At 43.0% G+C, this 21,272-nt stretch overlaps 1 pseudogene; it reads left to right on the top strand.

The window, feature by feature from the left end:
* Positions 1-19,488: 19,488 nt before the first annotated feature.
* On the top strand, positions 19,489-21,038 carry LOC100808746 (GTPase Der-like; annotated as a pseudogene).
* The last annotated feature ends 234 nt before the right edge of the window (positions 21,039-21,272 follow it).

Here is a 21,272-nt window from a genome sequence, read left to right as displayed (position 1 = left end):
GACCCCTCACCCAGGATCGCATATCTCGCACGCCCTCCTCTGTAGGCCAAACATTGGCATAAAATTCGAGGACTATGTCTGGGTCGAACTTGGCCATGGGGGTAACCAGTGATGCCCACCGCCGGCGAACTATCTCCTCCTGGAAGTCGGTATATTCATCGTCCCTGAGCTGGACGCGTCGCTCCCGGAGAAATGACCATCCTTTGATGGCCTCGAAGCGCTGCTGGTGCTCAGCGATCCTAAAACGGTGACTGTCATATTCGGGAGCAGAACTGGTTCCTTCAGCCGCTTTATCCTTCCTGGATCTCTTTGAGGCAAGCTTCCTTGGGGCCATTTCCTGCGAAAGCCAACATTTGGAAGTTAGTTTTACAAGATAATGCTTATCTTAACGCAAAAAATGTCATGCTAATCCCTCTGATTTTAGAACGAACTCATGTCATCTATTTATGCACACACGTACGTGTGGAATATCCTACCATTTATATCAACATAGAGGCCATCCAACACATTCTAATTGTCACACACATATATGCATTTGAAAAGAACATACATTCTTACGCTCAAGGCATTGCGTCAAAATTCACACCTAATTTATATCCTAAACATTTGCTATTACAAACTACCTACATATATTTGAAATATATATCATACAAATTTTTATTGTTTCACTCACATTTATTCATATTGGCAAGCTATTTACATTATGCACACACTTGCATTCAAAAGGGAATTATGTGCTATCATACATTCATTTAGGAATCGACCTCAATATTCATTCACCCTTTGCAAAGAATTTCATGCCCCTTTTATTTACCTATATATACATACTATTGCAAGGTGTTTTTCATATTACTTAGGTGCAAAGTATCAAACATGGGGCAGCCCAAATTCGAGCAAAAACTCTCACAAGCAAGTCCTAATTTTCATGCTTTTCTAATTCTAAAACCAAAATTTGGATTCCTAGCCATGAGTATGTCTTCTTGCATTGAAGCTAAAAAGTTTGTGTTCCTAAGCTTGAAATTGCATTCGGGCACCTATTTTGAATCTCCTATGCTGTCTCTACATATATAAAACAGTCCCACCATCCCAATTTCGCAAAATCATATTCATATATCATTGGGGCATTTCAGCGAGCACTTGGGGGGCGCACGTTTGGACACAAATTGCAAGAGAATGGGGACAATGTGGCATGCCCCATTGCTTCAGAATACAACATAGGCCTAATGCCTTCTCACACAAACCCTCAACTCAACAAAACAAGCATGGATTCAGATGCAAATTGCTTCACGAATTTTGCAAAAAATGAGCAACTAAAGCACCAAAACACGTCAATGGAGAGCCAAATAACCAAGGGAAATTGCACTTACTTGTGGGGAGTGAATTAAAGCGTGAAAAGGGAAGCAAAAACTCAACAATGGAAGCTTGGGGGCTGCTGTTCTCGTAGTTCCCGGGAGCTTGGGGGTTTTTGAAGTGAGGGGGAAGACTTTTGGGTGAAGAAAATGTTCCCCCTCCACCCCTTTATATTTTCATACAGGGGTTGCTCGCCCAGGCGAGCTAACCTGTACTTTTTTTTTTTTGAGAAACATTAACCTTGCCTCCCCCCCTTACGGGTTAGCGTTTGCCTACTCGAACCTACTTAAGTTAGAATCAGGCGTCGATTACCTTATTTAAAACAAATAATAGTAATAAAATACTGTGAATTCAAAGGATACTGGGCTGCCATGCAACGACGTTCTCTGCTTGTCTAGCATCGGGAAGGGACAACGGTCGGCCGTGACCCTATCCTCCATTTGCCTCCATCCCTAAGTACCTGCAAGTAGGAGACAAACAATACGCGGCCAATCGTGACCGGCCATCGTCTTACCTTGGTTGATTTCTGCCATTGACTTGTCTTGACTTCTAACCGTGGCCTGAGACGATTCTGCTCCATGCTACCACAAGATATGCATGTGCATGTTCATGTATGAATGTTTCTAATGCAATGATTTTCTTAGTGAAGGCTGGTTAAATTCAATTTTAAATAAGCGTTTGGGACACCCCATGAACCGAGCGAAGAGGGCTCAGGTTATAACAAACTAAAACACAAGGTTTGAAACCAAAGGGAGGACTGAAACCTCGCCCATCTTTTCTTTTCAAAGAAACGAGACAAATACAGTGAATGGGAATCCCTAGAGGAACCCAAGAAGAACGAGAAAAACTCAGAAATAAAAACATGCAACGGTCGTCTCGATTGCCCCAGACTTCAAGCGTAATATCGTTTAACTACATCGGAGTTCACGGGCGAGGGCAGCTCCTCGCCATCCATGTGGGTGAGTATCAGAGCACCCCCAGAAAAAGCTCTTTTCACCACGAAAGGTCCTTCATAATTCGAGGCCCACTTGCCTCGATTATCCTTAACAGCGTGGGACATCTTCTTCAGCACTAGGTCCCCCTCATTGAACTTGCGCGGGCGTACCTTCTTGTCGAATGCGTTCTTTATCCTTCGTTGATACAGACACCCATGGCTCATGGCTGCCAAACGCTTACCTTCAATAAGGTTAAGTTGGTCGTAGCATGCTTGAGCCCATTCTGACTCTTCTAGGCTTGATTCCGCTATTATCCTCTGAGAAGGAACCTCCACCTCAAATGGGAGTACTGCTTCCATCCCATAAACCAAAGAATACGGTGTTGCCCTAGTAGAAGTTCATACCGAGGTTCTATATCCGTGCAGGGCGAAAGGCAACATCTCATGCCAATCTTTGTATGACACTGTCATCTTCTGAATAATCTTCTTAATATTTTTATTCGCAGCCTCTACAGCCCCATTCATCTTCGGCCGATAAGGGGTGGAGTTATGATGCTGGATCTTGAAATCCTCGCACATTTCCTGCATCATCTTGTTGTTCAGATTGGTGCCATTGTCAGTAAGGATTTTCCTAGGGAGTCCGTATCGACAAATCAGCTCCCTCTTGATGAATCTGACTACCACACTCCTCGCGACATTAGTATAAGAAGCCGCTTCGGCCCATTTGGTGAAGTAATCTATCGCCACAAGAATGAAGTGGTGGCCATTCGACGCTTTGGGTTCGATGGCCCCAATGACATCTATTCCCCACATGGAAAAAGGCCAAGGAGCGGACATAACATTCGGAGGATGTGGCGGAACATTGACATTGTCCACGTATGCCTGACATTTATGACACTTCCTTACATGAGCACAACAATCGCTTTCCATAGTGAGCCAGTAATAACCGGCCATAAGGATTTTTCTGGCCATAGCATTCCCATTGGCATGTGTCCCAAAGGAACCCTCGTGGATCTCCTCAATCATGAAGTTTGCCTCTTTGGCATCTACGCATCGTAGGAGGGTCATGTCGTGGTTCCGTTTGTACAGGATGGTACCACTTACAAAGAAACCAGTAGCCAATCTCCTCAACGTCCTTTTGTCATTGTCAGAAATCCTTGGTAGGTATTCTTTGTTCTCGACATATTGTTTGATGTCGAAATACCACAGTTTCCCATCCCGCTCTTCCTCTATTGCATAAAAATATGCCGGCCTGCCCTAAGATTTGAATTCGATGTACGGCAGATCCCCGTGTGGGGCAAGTTGAAACATGGATGCCAGGGTGGCTAATGCATCAGCCATTTGATTCTCTTCCCGAGGTATGTGGTGGAAAGAAATGTCGTCAAAGTACTTGGCTAACCTCAAGATGTAAGTTTCATAGGGTATCAACTTCGGATCCCTAGTTTCCCATTCTCCTTTCAACTAGCGTATCACCAAAGCTGAGTCTCCATACACCTTGAGTAGTTTTACATCAAAATCAATGGCCGCCTGAACCCCAAGGGCGCATGCTTTGTACTCGGCCATATTGTTGCTACAATTAAAACCTAGCCTAGCCGTGAAAGGAATACACTGATCATCCGGGGATACAAGGACTGCCCCTACTCCGTGGCCCAAAGCGTTAGATGCCCCATCGAAGCAAACAATCCATTTGTCTATGTCCTCGTGCGTCCGCTTCTCTTCAAACAGGGCCATGATATCTTCATCTGGGAACTCGGGGTGCATCGGCCGATAATCCTGGAGGGGTTGCTGGGCCAAATAATCCACTAAGGCACTTCCCTTTACCGCCTTTTGGGTGACGTAAACGATATCGAATTCAGGTAATAGTACCTGCCACCTAGCGATTCGTCCCGTGAGGGCCGGTTTCTCAAAGATGTATTTCATGGGATCCATTTTGGAAATAAGGCACGTGGTATGGCTGAGCATGTACTGCCTAAGCCGATGTGATGCCCATACCAGAGCACAACACGTCCTTCCAGCATTGAGTAATTCATCTCACATGCGGTAAACTTCTTGCTTAGATAGTAGATGGCTTGCTCCTTTTTCCCAGAATCATCATGCTGACCCAACACGCACCCCATAGACTCGTCCAACACGGTCATGTACAGGAAAAGAGGTCTTCCTGTTACAGGTGGCATGAGCACTGGGGGGTTTGCGAGACTCTGTTTGATCTTCTCGAAGGCCTCTTGGCAGTCACTGTTCCACATGACCGCCTGGTTCTTACGTGACAGCTTGAAAATGGGCTCACAGGTAGGGGTGAGTTGCGAGATAAATCTCGCGATATAATTCAACCTGCCCAAGAACCCCCGAACCTGCTTCTCCGTGCGTGGTTCCGGCATTTCAAGGATGGCCTTCACTTTCTCAGGATCTATCTCTATCCCTTTCTGACTTACGATAAATCCTAGCAACTTCCCCGACTTTACCTCGAAGGTGCATTTGGTTGGGTTTAGTTTTAGTTGGTATTTCCGCAACCTTCCAAACAGCTTACGCAGATTGACAAGGTGTTCGTCCTCAGTTCGAGACTTGGCAATCATGTCATCTGCGTAGACCTCTATTTCCTTATGCATCATATCATGGAACAACGCCACCATGGCACGCTGATAGGTTGCCCCAGCATTTTTCAGCCCGAAGGCCATCACTTTATAGCAGAACGTCCCCCATAGGGTGACGAAAGTGGTCTTCTCTACATCTTCGAGTGCCATCTTTATTTGATTATACCCTGAGAAACCATCCATAAATGAGAAAAGGGCGAACTTGGCTGTATTATCTACCAATATATCAATGTGGGGCAGGGGAAAATTGTCTTTAGGACTGGCTCGGTTCAAGTCCCGGTAGTCTACACACATTGGAACCTTGCCGTCCTTTTTCGGGACTGGGACAATGTTGGCCACCCACTCTGGGTACCGAGCTACAGCTAAGAACCCTACATCAAATTGCTTCCTTACTTCTTCTTTAATTTTTAAAGACATCTCGGGTCTCATTCTTCGTAACTTTTGCTTAACCGGGGAAGACCCAGGATTCAAAGGCAACTTATGCTGCACAATGTCGGAATCCAGATCGGGCATGTCTTGATATGACCACGCAAAGACATCTTGATACTCTTCAAGAAGGGTTATCAAGCCTTGGCGGATAGGCGCGGTCATACCGGTTCCTACCTTTACTTCTTTCTTTTCCTCCGTGGTCCCCAAGTTTACCAATTCGGTTTCTTCTTGGTGAGGCTTCATTTCATGTTCTTCCTGAGCGACCAACCTCTCCAACTCTGGTGAAAGGATGTCCTCTTCCTCTTCCTCGTTTATCGTTTGGCTTATATCTCGATCGAAATCGATTGTCAAACCCTCGTTGTTAGGATCCTCAAAGAATCGACCCTCATATCTATACCAAACAAGACAAAACATGCAAAATGATATGAGAAAAGGTGGAATTGCAAGAACAGATTAAACAAGATCTCTTTGTTTTATTTAATAAGGTAGGTTTCACAAAACAAAAGAGAAAGGAAATCTATAGGCTCTAATTACATTGAATCAGCGGTATAGACTTCCGACTGGCTTATCACACGCCAGTTCCCCACTTGAGAATCGGGATGGCATGGTTGCACAAAACTTGGCGGGTCTTGAGGGAACTCCTCTTCTACTACGGCCACCTCCTCCTCGGACACCGTTCCGGCACTGGTGAAACACTGGCTAATACGGCCAGGCCATACCCTATCCGCCCGAAGTCTTGACGGCACATTCCTCCTCCCCGACATCCCAGGTTCATACACTAATCCATATTTGTATGGATTTCCCTTGATATCGACCACGCCGGCATTTCCGAGGCCGTCCTTGCCTAGACCCATTCCGGGCTCAAATCCGTTCCTGAGCATAACACGCGCCACCATTATGGCCGCGTTGGAGAGAGAAGGTAGCAATGGACTTGGTTCCACAGAGGCACAGCTTACCACCTCGAAGGATTGGAAAGCCGTTTCCAATGATTCTTCCGCCGCTTCTACGTATGGGGCGGAGGAGGGGCAGCTCACTAACATATCCTCTTCACTCGACACTATCACTAAAAGTCCACCCACTGCGAACTTCAATTTCTGGTGAAGCGTTGAAGGGACCACTCCCAGGGCATGAATCCAAGGTCTTCCCAAGAGGCAGCTATAGGCGGGATTTATATCCATTACTTGAAACACCACATTGCAAGTGTGGGGGCCTATCTGAATGGGAATGTCGATTTCCCCCATCACTTCCCGCCGAGTACCATCAAAGGCTCGCACCACCATCGAGCTCGGTTTTAAACGTGACGCACTAAAAGGAAGCTTTTCCAAAGTGGTCTTCGGCATTATATTTAAGCTCGATCCATTGTTGCTAAGAACCTTTGCGACAACATGGTCCATACACTTTACCGACACATGAAGAGCCTTGTTGTGTCCTCTTCCCTCTACGGGAATCTCTTCTTCCGCAAACGCGATATAATTGTTGGTGGTTATATGATTAACGATGCCTTCAAAACCCTCCACTGAGATATCGTGGGCTACATGGGCATCATTGAGGACTTTTATCAACAGCGTACGATGAGGCTCGGAGTTTATGAGCAGTTCAAGCAACGAGATCCTTGCTGGAGTTTTATTCAGTTGCTCGACTACCTTAAACTCGCTTTGTTGGATGAGGCGAAGGAACTCATGGGCCTCTTCCAAAGTCACCGTCTTTCCTTGAAGACCTTCTTTCTTTTCAGTCCCTCTTACCACTGGAAGATCTACTTCTTTCGAGGGGGTGGCTACGTCTGTGGGCTCTTGGACCATGGGCGCTTTCCCCTTGGAGGGCAACTCCGCCAGGTGAGGGGAAACGAACACCCGACCACTGCGGGTTATGCCACTGAGGCCGGTGATGTTGGTCACCTTAGCTGACAAGGAGTCAACTTCGGTTGCAACTCTTTCGCTGAACGCGGGAGGGGTATACTTCCACGGAATGGCCTTATTACTTTGATATGCAAATGACATTGGCTTGGGCGCTGTCCGGGGGTATATGGGTGTGGAGCCGGTCCCTTTCCTAGTAAAACATATCACTAGGGCCTTGGGGGTTAGAGGAACCTTCTTCTCTTCCGACTGCATGCAAATTTGTGGTTCTTCCCTCCCTCCTATGGACACTTCAAGCTACCCGCAATCCATGAGCCGCTGAAGTAATTCTTCTACCGCGGGACAGGTTTCCATGTCGTGCGACTCTCCGAGGTGAAACAAATATTCGTCCCTTTCGCCTCCGCCACGGGAGACCATACATGCCGCTTGCAGCGATTGGTAGATAAAACGTCTGGAAGTAGCCACCTCTCCTAATCTCCTTGCCCGCGATGGCCCACCCTCTTGGATGGTGTTTACGCTAGCCTTTCCATGACTAGCTAGCGGGTTAGTTTTAACATTTGGGCCTTCCTCTTGAAAAGATAGCCAGCCGGCACTGATTAGGTGCTGCACTTTATACTTGAACGGGCGGCAGGAGTCAATGTTGTGTCCGGGAGCTCCACTATGGTACTCATATTTGGCACCCGGGTCATACCACTTGGGGTAGGGTGGCTGGAAGACCCTCCCGGGTATGGCTACCACCAAATGATTCTCTAATAATGAAGGCCATAATTTGGAGTATGCCATGGGAATAGGAGATAAGTTATCTTTCGGGAGTGGGCTCTGTGCATTATTATAGCTCGTGTCGGGGGCCGTATTGTTGACTGGCCGGGGCGTGGCTGGAGCTGTGCGTTGGGCCGGCGTTGTCTCTGCCGCGAGTGGTCCTTTTACTTGAGTCGGGAGGGAACTTCCAGCTCGGATTGAAAATTTTGGGGGATTGGGTTGGTATGAGCTTTGGATATTTTGGGGTGCTTTCATCCACGTCGGGGCGGTGGTGACTGCGTGGGCGTCTCCTTCCTTTTTCCTCGCGCCCACTACTGGAGCTCTTCTGTTGTTGTTGGGGGCCACATTGGAAGCATATTCGAACTTGCCTTTTCGTAGTCTGGATTCAATCCTTTCTCCGGCGAAGACGAGATCCGCAAAGTTAGTTGGCATGTAGCCTATCAGCTTTTCATAGTAGAACGTGGGTAACGTATCTACCATAATTGTGATCATCTCCCTCTCCGTCATGGGCGGTACGACTTGGGCTGCGAGATCTCTCCATCTTTGGGCATATTCCTTAATGGATTCATGCTCTCGCTTAGTCATACTCCGAAGTTGGTTCTGATCGGGAGCCATATCCGTATTGTACTGGTACTGCCTAATGAAGGCAGTTGCCAAGTCCTTCCATGATCGGATCTGGGAAGCTTCCAGATTAGTATACCATGCTACAGCTGCTCCGGCCAAGCTGTCTTGAAAGAAATGGACCAACAACTTTTCGTCCGCAGAATACGCCCCTATCTTTCGGCAATACATCCGGAGATGCCCTTTTGGACATGTCGTCCCTTTGTACTTATCAAAGTCTGGTACTTTGAACTTGGGAGGGATGACGATGTTGGGCACGAGACATAAATCCGCTAAATCCGAGAATGTGTAATTGCCGAGGCCCTCGACTGCTCTTAACCTTTCTTCAAGCGCCTCAATCTTTCCCTTATCTTCCGCGAAGGGAACAGATTCTTTTACGGGTGTGGGTGAAGCCGGGACATGACAGACTATGTTTGGTTGGGGTAGTTCATGGGGGGATGGATCTTTGAGGTGGAGCAGGGGGCCGAGATGGGTATCTCCTTCCTCATCGTCTTGCCCGGGATAGTCGTCATAAGGTGGGAGTTGCCCCTCAAAGGTAGGGGCTTGGCTTAAATCTTCCGGGGTGGCACGGGGAGCGAAGTCCGGAGGCAAGCCATAGGGGTAAGCTTGCGGGCTATACCCTCGACCAAACACTGCCGTGTTTCTGTCTCGGCCCAGATTTAAGGCGGGCTGCAGCACCGGCTCCGCTTCCCTAACTGTACTGGAGGCGGTTGCCGTGGCTTTATCCTCTATGGTTTTCTGGAGTTTTAACATGACCTCCGAGATGGAAGCCATTTGATCTTTTAAGGCCGATAGATCGGCCTTCATCTGTTCCTGCACGCCCTCTTCATTATCCATTTTTCTGGATCGAGTCTTACAGGGGTGCCTTTGTGCTTTCTTAGTTATGATGAAATTCCTAAAGAAATAAACAATGGTGAGTATGCCACCAAAACATGAATATGCAAATGAATGATCGGAGCACTTGGATCCACCCCAAGGTTTTTTAGATAACGTGATGAGTTCAGAACTTCTCATTTTATAAAAAGAACAAAGCTTCCATCTAGCCAAGATTATACAAAGGTGTTACAAGAGAACCTAACGGTTTCTAATTATATGGGCCATCAAATCTATCATGTGTTGACAGTAATTGATTAGCCCATGAATCTCCTCGGGAGCCGTACACACTTCGGCCATGGCTTTTGCTTTGGCTAATAGACGCGGGAGGTCTTGACTTCCATTCAAGGTCAAGGCGAACCTATCCATCCACATAGTCGCTTCTTGATGCAATGCATCAATCACCCTCCCTCTTGCTTCTTTTTTGGCGTACACTTGTGCAAAATCCTCCGCTAGCTTTTGTTCATGGGTCACAGACTGGTTCAACTCTTCCTTGTATTGCCCTATGATAGCTAGCATGCTTTGCTCTGTGGCTTCCAAGTGTTGAGCCAAACTCCTCTTGGACCTTGCGCACGCAGCTAACTCTTCTTTTAAGATCATGCCATGCACCCGTGACCGGTCTCTTTCCTCTCTTCGGAGTTTGAGCTAATTGTTGCTACCCCACAATGCTCCTCGGAATTTATTTCGGCCATGTTCCTCCTTGCGGGCCCTTTTGGTTTCTTGTTCAAGGGCTCTTGCAGTGGTCGCATTTTCCTCTTGCAACTCGGTGCACTCTTTCCGGATGTGTGTAGCGGCTGATTTGAACTTCTCCTTGGCGAGTCTCGCCTTCCCTAGCTCTAATTTTAGAGCTTGGACTTCTTCATCTTCCTCCGGAGCTTCAAAGTTCTCCTCATTGATAACTTTCAATTTGGAGAGCCAATCTAACCCTCGCGTGTGAACTCTTAGCCATCAATGATAACCACCGATGACGCCATTTCGGATGCCTCTAAGCTCCTTGTCTTTCCTCAACGGACTTCTCCACGCCTTGTGGACTCTTTGTATCACCTAGAGACTTTGCGCGCCTAGATCCCTCACAAGGAAAGGCGAGAGACTTTCTTCTGTTGGCGCTCCCCTCATGGGGTACCCTAGCTATCTTATGGCGAGTGCGGGATTATAATTAATACAACCCCTAGTCCCTATCAATGGAACATTAGGGTAGTCCCCACACGAGAAAAGAATTCCTTCCTTGCCTTCCTTCCAACGAGGAAACCAATTGATTGCGTTGCCTCCTATCCCAGCCAAATGTTGGTCCCAATCGACTCTTCCTTTTTCGGCGCATGAGCGATAACTTTGAAGTGGACACAGGTGTCTTGTGTCTTGTTGGAATAGGTGTGAAACCAACCACACACAGAGAGCGGGTAAACAACAGACAATCCATGCACTGTTTTTCTCACACCTCTGGTCAAAGGTGTCAAACAAATCTGCCAAGATAGCCACCACTGGACTCTCCTTGCTATGGTGATATGTGAGGAAAGCGTCAATGGCGGCTAAGTCCACCAAACCGTCAACGTTCGGAAAGAGGACAACCCCAAAAATCAACAAAGCTAATATATCCGCAAACGGGCCCCACTTCTCTTGGCTCGCCATATCCCTTGCCTTGCCTTCCAAGTATTTCTGAGGCAGGCCCACTACACCGTTCCGAGTTTGCTTCATGCGATCCATCTCTTTTGCCGAATCTCCAACCACAGCTGCAATCTTGCTCAAGGAGGGAAGAAACCCGGAGAAAAGATACGGTTTTCTCCCCCCAAGAGGGCATCCTAATATTTCCTCAAACACTTCAATAGTCGGTACCATTTGGAAGTCCCCAAATGTGAAACACCTCAACGGCTGGTCATAGTATTGGGCGAGGAATACGACAGCTTCCGTAAATACCTCCGCTGCGGTCAAATCTAGAATCTTCCCGTACACTTTGCGGAAGGCTTGCCTTTGGATAGGTCCCATCAATCGTCCCAATTCCTTGAGGCTGGTGACATCTAGACTTTTAACCTTGACTTGATAAAACCTTTTGCCGTTTTGATTTGTCCCCATCATTTACCTAAAAAAAGGGGTGGATCAAGACTCCGACATGAATGATGCAATGCGTATACATGAAACGGAAAGAAAACAACACAAATGGGTAATTCACACATACGAGATTGCAGAGATCCAATTTTAATGCTACGTTTAGGGCATGATGGCGCCTCAACGTAGTATTAAAAAGGTTACGCATTACTCTGAAGAAACCAAACATCACTAGCAAAACTATAAACTAGTGCTATTTATCAAAAGATGCATGAGAACAAATGGCACGGAGCGTGTTTTCTCTTTGCCCCTATTTTGGGAACCTATAGGACAATATCTAGGGGTCTCTAATAACTACTCCCCAACAATTCATAACTCACACGGCTGTTTTCTAGAGGTATCATCACTTAAGATAATAATATTGTGGCGGTATGGAATACCAGCGACAACACATTATAAAGAGAGAAAGCTCTAGACGAGGTTTCACTATTATCAAGCAAGTCGGAGACCAAGCATGATGATAGATTCACCTCCACTCCTTAAATTCCCATGAACCCGGGTGTAGGGCCCCCTTTTTTACTCAAACCCGTGGGTGCTTAGAATGCAGTGTAAAGAATGCGAAATAGACAACAATTATTTACATTTTACACAGTTCAACAAATGCACACACGAAGTTTCACAAATCCACAATTCCTTAAAATAGGCCTAACTCACAAAAATAGTCCCCAGTGGAGTCGCCAACTGTCGCAACGTGCCCTTTTGCGGGCGAGCGAGGTGAGGCTCACGGGTGCGCTTTCCAAAGGAGGAAAAGATGCACAGAGTCGCCACCAACGTTTATTTGTGGGAAACGTTGGAAAAACCGGAGGAAACCGGTCAAAATGAAAATTTTAAGTTCGGGAGTTGTATTTACGCTTGAGGAAGGTATTAGCACCTCTCACGTTTGTCTCAAAGGACAATAACCTATTTTTTAGAATTGTGGAAATTGTATTTCCTTAACTTTTATTTCTTTTTATTTTTTGAGGTCGACAAAAGCGGGGCTTTTGCTTCGACGTACCCTCCTTTGGAGAGGAAATCAGACCTACGTAGTTCTTTCTTAAGGGTGAATCAAGCGATTCTTTTTACTTGAATTTGTGATCATTTTTAAGGCGTTGAACCTTAAAAATGATCCTTTTTACTTGGTAAGAAACTGAAATGATAAACTTTCAAACCCTATTTTTTTGTGGACGAGCTTGACTAGGCGAGTTGATTTTAGCCTTAGTTTCACTTTAGTTATTAGTCAATCCAATTAAGAATGAGAAATCCCAAAGAGAAAATGTCCGATTGATTTTTTCGCTTCATTTTACTAAAAGATATTTTTTATTATTATATTATTATTTTACCTCTTTTTTGATTTCCAACATGGTTACGGCACGACCGAACGGTCGGAATTCATTTTAACCGAAATTAACGGATGATACAATTCAAATGATCGGTGGAAATTTATTTTATTTTTTGATTAGGCGAGAAATGACTTAAATAAATGACTGAAACACGTCAAAAGGGGGTATAGAAAGCGAATGAAAACGAGAATAAAAATACATGAAACAAAATATGGACCACCACGGGTACATAGAATGAATTGAAAAGCTCGGTTTGGGGTACTTACCAGTTGAAGACTGAAGAAAACGAAGAACGAACGATGAATGTCGAAGAACGGTTGAAAATCTTCGCGTAATTACTCACGGAAACGTTACGGAAGCGCCTCGGCTTGGATTTTCTTCACGGAAACAATTTTCCTCAACAATTTCGAGAGAATAAGAAGTGCCAAGAAGGCTAAACCCCTTCCCTCTTCACTCCTCCCCCTATTTATAGCAAAATAGGGGAGGAGCTTGCCACCCAGCTCGCCCAAGCGAGCAAGGTTGCTTCCTCCAAAAGCAACAGCCTTCTGGAGGAAGAATCTGGAAGGCCCAAGTGGGCCTGATTTCTATTTGTACCCCCCTTTTTACTAAATGCACCCCCATTACCTTTTTTGGTAATTCTTTTTCCGTAACGTTACGAAACTTTACGAATTTCGTAACGATACTTATTTTCCTTCCGCAAGGTTACGAATCCTTACGGATTATGTATTTACTCTTTTTTAGCTTTCGAAGAAGTTACGAAAACTCACGAATTGCAAAAAACACCTCCTTTCGATTTCCGTCACATTATGGAATTTTCACGGATCGCGTAAGCCTGCTTCCTTTTGATTTTCGGCACGTCTTGGGACTTCACATATTGTGCAACAAAGGGTGCCAAGTATCTCGAAGCGGCCAATCAAAGGTTGTATATCATCAAATAGTAATCCCCGGACGAACTTAGGGTATGACACAGGTGAAAGACATCGTAACTGTTTTTTGTAAGACACAAAGGAAGGATCATGCTAACAAGAACATTTGGAAGAAAAGGTCAGTGTTCTTTGATCTTCCTTATTGGACCAATTTACATGTTCGGCATTGTCTCGATGTTATGCATGTGGAGGAGAATGTTTGTGATAGTTTACTTGGCACCCTTCTTAACATCAAAGGCAAGACAAAGGATGGTCTCAAATGTTGTTAGGATTTTGTCGATATGGGTATACGAGAACAGTTGCATCTGCAATCAGAAGGTAGGCAAACTTGTTTGCCCCAGCATGTTACACAATGTCAACTAAGGAGAAAAACAATTTTGTCATTGTCTTAAAAATGTAAAAGTCCCATAAGGATACTCTTCCAATATCAAGAGTCTTGTGTCAGTTAATGATTTGAAGTTGGTTGGCTTGAAATATCATGATTGTCACGTGTTAATGCAACAATTGTTGGTAGTGGCTGTTTGTGGTATATTGCCTGAAAAAGTAAGGGTTGCGATCACCCGCTTGTGTTTTTTCTTTAATGCAATATGTCGTAAGGTCATTGACCCAAAACAATTGGATGATTTCGAGAACGAGGCAGCCATTATCCTATGTGAATTAGAAATGTATTTTCCTCCATCATTTTTTGACATCATGGTTCACTTAATTGTTCATCTTGTACATGAGATTCGGTTGTGTAGGCCTGTGTTTTTACGGTGGATGTATCCAGTTGAACATTACATGAAGGTGTTGAAAGGTTATATAAAAAATCCATATAGACCAGAGGCTAGCATTGTTGAAAGATACGTTGCTGAGGAAACTATTGAGTTTTGTTCACAATATATAGAAACGGCTACACCAGTGGGACTTCCTCAAAGTCGTCATGACTGCACGATTCAAGGTAGGGGCACACGGGGGTTCAATGTTGTAACCATGGATCGCCAACAGCTGGCACAAGCTCATCTATATGTATTACACAACACAGCTGAGGTAATCCCTCACATAGATGCTCACAAACAACATGTTAGTCGTATTCACTCAAAAATGAACATGATGAGGTTGTTGCAAGAGCACAATAGAACTTTCATACCCTGGTTTAGACAAACAATCTTCACTGACGACAGTGCTTCAGACACATTAAGATTGCTAGCTGTGGGTCCAAATATGAATGTTCCAACTTGGCAGGGATATGATATCAATCAGTATTCTTTCTACACTAAGTCCCAGGATGATAAAAGTAGTGTGCAGAACAACAGGGTTAGTGTTGATGGTCAATCAAATCACTTTTCCAGTGCTAATGACAATAATCCCATTGAAGCTTGCATGCCTTACTATGGAGTCATTGAAGAGATTTGGGAGGTTAATTACGGTGAATTTAGAGTACCTCTATTCAAATGTAAGTGGGTGAATGGAAACACAGGTGTGCATCAAGACAAAATGGGATTTACTTTAGTAGACCTTAAAAAGGTTGCTTACAAGGACGACCCATTCATAATGGCAGCGCAAGCTCGATAGGTGTTTTATGTAGAAGATCCATGCGACTCTAGATGGGCAGTTGTTTTGCAAGGGAGAACAATTTGTATCGGTCACCATGTTGATGGATCAACACTTGATGCCATTGACATGCCGCCTTTCTCCAAATATATGCCTTCAACTACTGTTGAAGAACAAGAGGATGATGTATATGCAAATCGTACTAATCATGACAAGGGTTTATGGGAGAACATTCGTACGTAACTATGTAAGCACAACCATATAAGTATTACTTAACATTTGTAACATTTGTCATGCATAAATTGCTAAGTTATTGTGAAATTCATGCACCCTATTACATCATTGAATCTGACATATGTATTACACATGTTTTTTTTCTGCAGGGTCATGGCAACACCACCAATGTCACCGTCGCAATTAGAAAACCCTCCAGAGGTTACTTTGAAAAGGACAAGACAATCCACGAGGCTCCGAAGTCTGACGAGTAGAAGAATAGATGGCCCGCAGGCAGTTGTGAACATCAATCCGGCTACAAGTAGAGGGTCAGAACCTCATAAAGAGATATTTCACAGTTATTTAGGGGTTGTCGCAAGGGAAAAAATTCCTATTGTACACGTGAACTGGAATGTTGTCCCTAATGATCTAAAGACCTTAATATGGAAAGATATTTTGGTAAGTCATTCTAAATATAGTTCCATTCATGATTTTGTTGTTAAGTTACTTTTAAAGAATTCATTTACGTACTGTTACATAACACCTTTTGTTGTGCAGCACAAGTTTGATATCCCTGAAGGTGAGAATGCAAAAAAAAGGCGATGTCAATAGTTGTAGCAAGATGGAGGCAATTTAAGTCATCGTTGACTTCTAAATTTGTCTTTGCTGAGAATGAAGGTCAGCAAATATTTGATCCTATGGTCAAGTATGGGCTTGATCCAGAAACATGGGTGGAATTTGCAAAAATCCACAAAACCCCTAATTGGCAGGTTTATCGTAGTTTCGTATATCTCCAATAACTGCCAAAATTTTTTATTTGATTGTTTTGTAACATATATATGACTAGTACAAGCTTATGTTTTGAAGGGTATACGAAAGAATGCCTAGGAAATTCAAAAATTTAATGACTGCCCACACCTACTGTCTCGTGGGGGGTATGAACTGCTTGACAAGAAACTTATGGAGGAGAAGACCAAGCGTTGACATGAGGAACATCAGTTTACTGAAAACCCAACACTCAACATCGACCCTCCATCCCCTATGGCAAGACACTTGAAGTGGAAGATCGCACGCACAAAGAGTTATGACCAAATGACGTCTGAAGCGGCACAAGAAATTGTAGACAAAATTGTGAGTTCATGTCTTCTTTGGTTACTGTCATTGCCAAATAATGGTTAGCCAACATAGTCAAATTTATTTTATTCAAATTCAACAACTATACATCCATGCAGGATTCATTACAGGAACAAGCAACACAGGGGAGTTTTGTTCCGCATGGGTGACAGGACATACTGAACACGGCCATTGGCCGACCTGAGCATCCAGGCCGTGTTCACGTTGTAGGTTCTGGTGTCACAATAAGACAATATTTTGGCCAAGCCTCACGTGGTTCTATCACATCCTCACAATCGTTCATCCAACAACAGTTGGCTGAAATCATTGGAGGAATTAAGGATGAGATAAGAAAGGAGGTACTCGATGAGATAAGAAAGGAGGTACATGAAGAACACAAACAGCAACACGAGGCTTGGATGAGGGAAGTTGAAGAAAAACACTGCCAAACTTTGGAGATAATGAAGCAAGAGTTAAAACAAGCACTGAAAATAGAGCTATCTCATATTGCATCATATCAGTCAACCCCCATTGAGGCACCAGAAATACAAAGGGTAGCTGCGCTGCACCTGACGGAAGTGGATTACTTAAAGACCTTTTGGATGTTGATGACAATCTGATGGGCTTGTTCGTAGTTGTTGGGCAAAATACTGTGCTTAAGAGCTTGGGAAAAGTGTTCGAGAATTCATCCACCATACACAATGTTCATTATGCAAATGTGTTGTTAAGGTGAATGTTGTCAGAATATACATGCCTCATGCTGAGGTCCCTTTTCATACATCAGAGGTTCGGATTCTTAAGCAGGCCATTGGCACATTCGTTGCATGGCCGACACATCTTGTTAGGAAAGCAACTAATGGGGTTAGTTTTTTTCCCCTATGAATCAGCTCTATTTGTTGACATGCATAATTACATGAACACTAATTTGTATTATGATAGGTGGTTATGGGACCCAATAAGACTCCACCGAAGTCTATTGGAGATCCGGGCAGGTTCCCATCTGTGGCCACAGATGACTTGCTGGGAGAATTGGTTAAGATGTCTTATGTCATTTACACAAAGCCAATAGAGTTGGCATGGGATGGGGCGAAATTTGGGTTACCTAATTCCACAAATGGTTTTTTCATCACACATGTAGATGTGACTGAAATCATTTTAGGAGACAAATGGTTAAACATATTTGTACTGTAGCTGTGGATGATGTAAGAAAATTATATTTCGTGATGTTTGTCATATGTTATTGTCCACTCCATATTTGGCTAAGAATATTGTTGATTATGTTTAAAAAAGGTTTATGAATGATTGGAGTACAAGCATTGGTTTTGCTCCAGTGTATTGTTTCCTTGAGCCCCAGTCTATACGTTGCGCAAAGGACACGCATGAAGAATGTCAACAATACATAGAAACGTGGGTCAGGGAATCACATCAGGAAGTCTACTTAGGACCTTACTTGAATCAGTAAGTCTATTCATGTGGTTGTTATCAATGTGTTTACATTAGTTTTATGGTGAATTTCATGTTGTTGACTTCAGGGCACATTGGCAACTTCTTGTGTTGTGTCCACGATAGAAAATTGTAGTATGGTTATGTTCTGTACGGAGAAAGCTTGATGTTCACATTAAGTCTGCAGTGAACAAGTACTTCGCAGCCTTATTCGATTTAGCATTGGTCATTAGTTGTAGTTTACAAGTCAAAACATTACATGTTAACTACGTCTTTTGTTATTTTCAAACTTAGTGCAATGAAGAAAATATGCAGTAATTTCCAAGGCAAGGACAATGCACCTCCACCTCCACCTTAATGGATTGAGGCTAAGGTATGTCGTAATCCCTGTATTTTTGAAAATTTGAAATAAGTCTGATGTTTCAATTGGAATGATGTTGCATTTATTGAGCACTTATATTGCATGTAGAGCCATGTACAACTCGGAGCATATGAGTGTGGATATTATGTGATGCATTGGATGTGGTGCATCGTCAGCGGCGGTTTGAAAAATGAACTCCACAACGTATGTCCTCTATTAGACTAACAAATGAATTTGTGTAGTATGAAATGGTACCTAAATGGTTGATGTACTTTCTTCCCCTTTGTAGTTTTTTTCTGATGGAACACCATTAGTCACTGACACCATGACTACACTATGCAAGAAATGGGCAGCTTGTTTTCTACAAGTTGGAAAATGGATGTAAATTAGACAAATTTATATGACATAGGAACATGAAGCACCTTTGTAACATAAAATTTTCATTGATTAAGACACATCATTATGTCTGGTCATGACTTTTAATTCGGCATCGTTACATGATTATGTGACTTGTTTACGCTATTACTGTGCACTGCTTTTGGGTTGTGTTTTGTATTGGTCCCAACATAGGATCAGTGTTTTTGTTGTGCTACTCTAATTGTATGCAGGTCAGTGTTCAACATCTTCCTGCTTTGGTCCTTTTCTCCGCCGTAACCTTGTCATGAATACAAAGGATCAGATCTCACAAACTTCCAAGTAAGTTGTCTCCTACATTGCTTGTTAAGTTTACTCAAGAATGTGCGGCCAAAATCAGATCTCACAAAGATTTTAAGTAAGTTGTCTCTCTTCAGTCACTTTAATTTGAATTTCCTCCAACTTGGACCTACCAAATTAGTACACAGTATACACTTCTTTCATTAGATTTACGTTTTTAAACTAATATCTTAAAGATAATTGTTAGCCCTTACCTATATTATATTGCATAATAATTACGTAAGTATATAATTGTTAACCCTTACTAAATATTTCACCTTTGGAAGAGAATTATGATGAATTAGCAAAAAAATAAGTGAGTCAGTCCAAAAGATTCAGTGAATTTTCAAGTTCAGTATTGATGTGACATAGTGTAGTCGATGAAGATTAGGGACCACCAGAATGTAGTGACAGGAAAGGTTAGTGAGTAGTGACAAAAAACTTATCTACATTCATAGGAAATTAGTGACAATAAGCTTAGCCATATTGACAAAAATAATTAATAGTGACATGCATCATGGTGCCCATTGAAGTCAAACAACTTATGGTGGGCTCTTATAGGGAAGGCCGGTTCCATGTGTACCGTATATTGGTCTTCAGCATCACACCATATGATACATCTTTAATATAGAATTAAAATTATAAGAGATTCACAAAACTTTCTCTTACAACCTAGGAAATATGAATTTTTTAGTGGCTAAGCATGCAGAGCGGCATTTTTTGCATAGTTGCATCATATTGTATATTGATGTTTTCTAAGTGTCATATGTTGTAATCAGCAAATTTTTGTTGTGGTTACTATATCAGATTTCAACCACTTCCAATATCAGCTATCTCAGGGACTGGAACTGCAGAGCTTATTGACCTTGTTTATTGTCGCCTACAGAAAATTGAGGTTTGTTTTCTATGAAGGTTGCATTCTCTTCTGTATATCATTGACAGTGGGTAAATTTAGCTTTTTTCTACTTTTATGTTGCAAGCAAGTTGATTTGACTATACGGTTGCACCATCCAATAATAAGTCATTAGATTCAGTTGGAATTATTCTTGTTCACTGTACAATTTGGATCAAGTTGTTTTAATTCATATTTTGAGACCCTTGATTTTTCAATTTATAATTTACTTTCTGCTAAACTATAGGAATCTAATAATCTTGTTGAAGAAGATTATGTTCTAGCAATTTCAATTGTTGGTAGACCAAATGTTGCCAAAAGTACCATTTTGAATGCACTGGTTGGTGAGGACAGAACAATAGGCAGCCCCATCAGTGGCACTACCCGTGATGCTATTGATACTGAATTTACTGGACCAGATGGACAGGTTTGATTTTTTTTGGTGACTAATTAGTAATCACTTGGTGTGTAATACAAAAAACAACTCTTAATTCAAATGTTGTATTACATTTTGAGAATGAAAATTTGAAAATGATTAGTTGGTTATAAGGTTTGCCCCATCCCATTTTTGTTTAAGGCTGTATATATTTTGGACCATACCAGATTGTAGTGATTTGGTAATCTTTTAGAAATTTTAGTCAGCACAATAATTATTTTCTTATTTTCTTTCTCTAGAAGTTCCAACTTATTGATACTGCTGGAATCAAGAAAATAACAACCATTGCTTCAGCTGGGATCACAACAGAGGCTTTATCAGTGAATCGAGCATTTCGTGCTATTTGTCGTTTTGATGTAGTTGTTCTTGTCATCGAGGCCATGGCTTGTATCACAAAATAGGTTCGTGATAATGCTTTTATTTGTTACATGAAAATCAGTTTGGTTTTCATCTTATATAGTATTACTTTTTGCTCCCCTTAACTATTTAAGTGTCTGCTGAAGGACTACAAGATAGCTGAAAGGATAGAAAAACAAGGGAAAGGTTGTGTGATAGTTGTAAACAAGTGGGATACAATACCAAATAACTGCTATTTGTTTTGACATTTATCTAGTAGCTTCACTTTGAATTGCCACCTAACTGCTATTGGTTTGAACCCACCATACTTTTTATTCCTTTAACTAATCTGTTTTAACAAAGCTAACTTGTTTGAACCCACTTAACTGCTATTGCCTTTCACCTTTCAGATGGCTCAATTGCCTGAGGGCATAACTGAATTATGGCATCATGACAAATTGTCTATGCCCTTGGTATGTATTCAGAAGTTCATTAATGAA

This window comes from Glycine max, chromosome 11 (genome assembly GCF_000004515.6).
Source record: "Glycine max cultivar Williams 82 chromosome 11, Glycine_max_v4.0, whole genome shotgun sequence".
Classification (NCBI taxonomy): Eukaryota; Viridiplantae; Streptophyta; class Magnoliopsida; order Fabales; family Fabaceae; genus Glycine; species Glycine max.
The sequence above is the reverse complement of the archived record's forward strand: the minus strand, read 5'-3'. Positions and strand labels throughout refer to the sequence as shown.